General features: G+C 44.9%; 1 non-coding gene across 1 annotated transcript; it reads right to left on the bottom strand.

Annotated features, from left to right (window-relative positions):
• Positions 1-201: 201 nt before the first annotated feature.
• trnap-agg (transfer RNA proline (anticodon AGG)) lies at positions 202-273 on the bottom strand. The gene has a single exon. It is a non-coding gene; the product is annotated as a tRNA-Pro (tRNA).
• Between the last annotated feature and the right edge of the window lie 5,523 nt (positions 274-5,796).

The following is a 5,796-nucleotide window of genomic DNA, read 5'->3' as shown; positions in this document are numbered from 1 at the left end:
CTAGGCTATGGCTTGCCCTTGTATAGTTCAACAAGACATTTCAATACAGGACCTCTCACACCCAAAGTGAGAATCATACCCCTAGACCAACGAGCCAGTGGGAACGAGAGTCTTTGTGTTACTTTGATCTGTGTGACTGACCCAAAGTGGCCTGTGTGGGATCCTGAAGAGGCGGTTGATGAATTAAACATGAGTAAACAAGGGCTCGTCCGGGATTTGAACCCGGGACCTCTCGCACCCTAAGCGAGAATCATACCCCTAGACCAACGAGCCAGCCAGGACAAGGACAGGGACAGGGGATTTCTTTGACCTCCGTGGCTTAGCGTCAAAACCATGTTGACTGGTTGCACTGGGAAGTGTATTCAAGACGAAACAAAATTCAGTGCAGAGCTTCATTAAAGCATTTCTAACAGTTTAAGCATGAGGTGTCATTAAGATGGCGTCATTAAGATGATCCAAGATGGCGGCGCGTTAACACGCAGCGGCCGCTCTGGGGTCGAAAAACGGTGTTTTTTTGTTGTTTTCAGAAAAGTTTGTACGTTTGTTTAGGACAGTTTTGTTTATAAACGTATGGAAACCACTTTTGACTCAGTTTACAACCGCCAAACACTGCTACAACTGAGGAAACAGTCAGAAACCAACCTGCGGGATGATCTGCGGCGAACTCTGCATGGACTCTGCCTACTTCGCGAACCAGGCCTGCAGTCCTCGGTGTTACCTGAAGCAGGTGACCGGGGGAGGGGGCGCCGCAAGCGGTGCTCGAGGAAGCAGAAGCGTGGAAAGCGAGCCGGGGTCCGTGCTAGGCTAAAAGCTAACCCAAGCCGGCCGGCTCTACCATCGTTATTCCTCGCAAATGCATGCTCTCTGGAGAATAAACTGGACTGTATCAGACTTCAGCGAACTACCCAATGTGAGTACAGGGACTGTTGTGTTTTAATTTTCACTGAAACATGGCTTAGCGACAACATTCCAGACAGTGCCATTCAGCTAGACGGGCTAGCATCGTATCGCGCCGATAGAAATGCAGCTCAGTCCGGTAAAACACGAGGAGGAGGCGTTTGTGTTTACATTAACACCGAATGGTGCAAGGACTCTGTGCTTGTTGTGGCGTACTGTTCTCCGATGGTGGAATTTGCTATTGTTAGATGCAGACCTTTTTATTTACCACGGGAATTCACCAGCGTGCTTATTGTCGCGGTGTATCTTCCGCCCAGCGCGAACGCGAAGTTAGCATTGAGCGAACTTTACAGAGCCATCAGCGAACTGCAGAACACTCATCCAGACGGACTGTTTATTATCGCTGGGGATTTTAATCATGCAAATCTCAAGTCTGTTCTCCCTAAATTCCATCGGCATGTGGACTTTGCTACGAGAGGAGCGAACACGCTGGATAATGTTTACACTAACATTGCCGGTGCGTACCGGGCGGAGCCCCGCCCCCACCTCGGATACTCAGACCACATCTCTGTAATGCTAATTCTAGCAGTACAGAAACAGGTGAAAACCTGGCCAGAAGGATCCATCTCTGCTCTTCAGGACTGTTTTGAGTGCACTGACTGGGACATGTTTAGGGAGGCTGCAACATACGGCGATTACACTGATCTAGAGGAGTACACGACTTCAGTGACCTGCTACATCAGCAAGTGCATTGAGGACGTCACTACCACTAGAACCATCACTTCCAGACCCAACCAGAAGCCGTGGATGACTCCAGAGGTGCATGCACTGCTGAGGGCCCGAGACTCCGCTTTTAAAGCAGGTGACCAGCCGGCTCTGAGAACAGCGAGAGCCAGACTGTCCCGGGCGATCCGAGAAGCAAAGCGCGCACACGGCCAGAACATCCACAGCCACTTCCAGAACAGCGGTGACACACGGCGCTTGTGGCAGGGCATCCAGGCCATCACCAACTACAGGACGACTCCACCAGTCTGTGACAGTGATGCCTCCCTTCCAGATGCGCTGAATGACTTCTACGCTCGGTTCGAGGCGCAGAACAACATGTTGGCGAGGAAGATGATCCCACCTTGTGACGACCAGGTGCTTCGTCTCACCACAGCGGACGTGAGGAGAACTCTGCACAGAGTCAACCCACGGAAGGCTTCTGGACCAGACAACATTCCTGGCCGAGTGCTCAAGGGATGTGCAGACCAGCTGGCAGATGTATTCACTGACATCTTCAACATCTCCCTGAGCAGCGCCATCGTTCCAACGTGCCTCAAGACGACCACCATCGTACCCGTGCCAAAGAAGTCATCTGTGTCATGCTTCAACGACTATCGTCCCGTAGCACTCACGCCTATCATCACGAAGTGCTTCGAGAAACTAGTCATGAGGCATATTAAGACCCTACTGCCTCCCACCATGGACCCACTGCAGTTTGCGTACCGTCCTAACCGTTCAACGGACGACGCCATATCCACCACACTTCACCTGGCTTCTACACACCTGGACAGAAAGAACACTTACGTCAGGATGCTGTTCATAGACTTTAGCTCAGCATTCAACACCATCATTCCTCAGCATCTAATTGGAAAGCTGAGCACGCTGGGCCTGAACACCTCTCTCTGCAACTGGATCCTGGACTTCTTGACTGAGAGACCTCAGTCCGTCCGGATCGGTAAGAACACCTCCAGCACCACCACACTGAGCACCGGCGCTCCCCAAGGCTGTGTGCTCAGTCCACTGCTGTTTACTCTGCTTACGCACGACTGTACAGCAATGCACAGCTCGAATTCCATCGTTAAGTTTGCAGACGACACAACTGTGGTGGGACTCATCAGCAACAACGATGAGTCAGCGTACAGAGAGGAAATACAACATCTAACGGACTGGTGCCAAGTCAACAACCTGTCTCTGAATGTGGATAAAACCAAAGAGATGGTCATTGACTTTAGAAAGACACTAAGGGACCACTCCCCACTGCACATCGACGGCTCATCTGTTGAGATCGTCAAGAGCACCAAATTTCTCGGTGTTCATCTGGAGGAGAATCTCACCTGGACCCTTAACACCAGTTCCATCACCAAGAAAGCCCAGCAGCGTCTCTACTTTTTGAGAAGACTGAGGAAAGCTCATCTGCCACCCCCCATTCTCACCACGTTCTACAGAGGAACAATCGAGAGCATCCTGAGCGGCTGCATCACTGTCTGGTTCGGAAATTGTACTGCGTCGGACCGTAAGACTCTCCAGCGAGTAGTGAGGACAGCTGAAAAGATCATCGGGGTCGCTCTTCCATCTCTCACGGACATTTTTAACACCCGCTGCATCCGCAAAGCTCTCAGCATTGTGGACGATCCAACCCATCCATCACATGGACTTTTTACTCTGCTCCCGTCTGGGAGACGATACCGCAGCATCCGGACTAACACAACCAGACTGTGTAACAGTTTTATCCCTCAAGCAATCAGACTACTAAACTCAGTACTGTAACAATTTCCTCAGGAAATTTTCTGCTGCCACACACTGATCTGTATTGACTATGTTACTTGCATTTTTGACTGTTACTTGCATTTTTGCACACCTCCTGGAAATGCACAATAATTTCTGCACCTTACTTGTATTTTGCACCTTATCTACTTTTTAGGCACCTTATCTGCATTGCCAATTTTACACTGCTAATGTACAACATGTCACTACCTCATGAACCATTGTACCATCTATTCACCATCATGTACTAACACTTGTCTTTAGTCCTGTCTTCTAATTACTTGTTTAGATTAGGGATAATTAGGAATATCTTTTGTAGTTATTTATTATAGGATTTTTTGTATTTATTGTTGTACTTACACTGTTTTGTATTTACACTGTTTTGTCTTGCACTTTTGTACCGTGTTACACCGTGATCCTAGAGGAACGCTGTTTCGTTTCAATATGTACTTGTATGTAGCTGAAATGACAATAAAACCTCTCTGACTCTGATGTAGATGGTAGAATGTAGATGGTAGAATGTAGATGGTAGAAGGTAGAATGTAGATGGTAGAATATAGATGGTAGAATATAGATAGTAGAATGTATATGGTTGAATGTAGATGGTAGAATGTAGATGGTAGAATGTAGATGGTTGAATGTATAAGGTAGAATGTAGATGGTTGAATGTAGATGGTAAAATGTAGATGGTAGAATGTAGAAGGTAGAATGTAGATGGTAAAATGTAGATGGTAGAATGTAGAAGGTAGAATGTAGATGGTGAAATGTAGATGATAAAATGTAGATGGTAGAATGTAGATGGTGAAATGTACAGGGTAGAATGTAGATGTAGAAGGTAGAATGTAGATGGTTGAATGTAGATGGTAGAATGTACAGTAGTGTTCAAAAAAATAGCAGTGATTTTAAAAAAGTAAATAAAGCGCAAAATCATTATAATAACTTTTATTTCCATAAATGCAAATGCACTGAAAATACTACACTTTCAATTCTAGATCAAAACATTAAGAAAATTCAGCCAGTTTGTGTTAATCCTTTACAGAAAATTAAGAAAAATGAATATTAGGCTGTTCAAAAAAATAGCAGTGCCAGCATTTTTCTTTAAAAACTCAAAAAATGTATGTATAAACTGAAAATGTTTGAGGTTTCACTTTACTTTAAATTACTGAACTAATATTTAGTGGCATAACAATTGTTTCCAAGATCTGTGTGGCATGGAGTCGACCAACTTCTGGCACCTCTGAACAGGTATTCCAGTCTAGGATGATTAGACTACCTTCCACAGTTCTTCTGCATTTTTGGGTTTTGCCTCAAAAAAACGCATTTCAGATTTCAGCCCACAAGTTCTCTATTGGATTGAAGTCAGGGGATTGGGCTGGCCACTATTACCTCAATCTTGTTTGTCTGTAACCAAGATGTTTTGGGTCATTGTCATGTTGAAACATGTTTTAAGGACATTTCTTCTTCGACATAGGGCAACATGATCTCCTCAAGTATTCTGATATATTTAAACTGATCCATGATCCCTCGTATGCGATAAATAGGCATAACACCATGGTATGGAAAACATCCCATATCATAATTTTGTACCACCATGCTTTACTGTCTTCACAGTGTACTTTGGCTTGAATTCAGTGCTCATGGGGCGTCAGACATACTGTCTACGGCCACTAGAACAAAAAAGTACAATTTTGCTGTCACCAGTCCACAAATGTTGAGCCATTTCTCTTTGGACCATTCAATGTGTTCCTTGGCAAATGTTAACCCATTCAGGACACGTCTTTTTCTTAACAACGGGACTTTGCAAGGAGTTCTTGCTGGTAAATTGGCTTTACTTAATCATCTTCTGTACTCACTGGTAACTTCAGATGTTCCTTGATCTTTCTGGAGGTGATTATTGGCTGAGCCTTTGCCATTTTGGCTATTCTTCGATCCAATCGAACAGTAGTTCCACACTTCCTTCCGCGTCTTTCAGGTTTTGGTTGTCACTTCAAGACATTTGAGATCATTTTAGATGAGCAGCCTTTAATTTGCTGCACTTCTCTGTATGTTTTTTCCCTCTACAATTAACTTTTTAATCAAAGTATGCTGTTCATCAGAACAATGTCTGGAACAACCCATTTTACCCAGTATTTCAAGAGGAAATGCGCTATGACCAACCTGTGCAACATTTGCCACCCTCCTACATTAAATAAGGGCCAAAATTGACACCAATTCTTCTGCAGAATGAATGACTTCACCAATTGAAATCCTCACTGCTATTATTTTGAACAACCCCCTTTCAATCAATGCTTCGATTACTCAGAATGATTGGCATGCATGTCCTAATTGTTGGGTTTGTTTTGTTTTCATTACTTTACTACACTTTCAAGT

The sequence above is a fragment of the Trichomycterus rosablanca genome, unplaced genomic scaffold (genome assembly GCF_030014385.1).
Source record: "Trichomycterus rosablanca isolate fTriRos1 unplaced genomic scaffold, fTriRos1.hap1 scaffold_106, whole genome shotgun sequence".
In the NCBI taxonomy this organism is placed as follows: Eukaryota; Metazoa; Chordata; class Actinopteri; order Siluriformes; family Trichomycteridae; genus Trichomycterus; species Trichomycterus rosablanca.
This window is presented reverse-complemented; position numbering and strand designations above follow the sequence as displayed.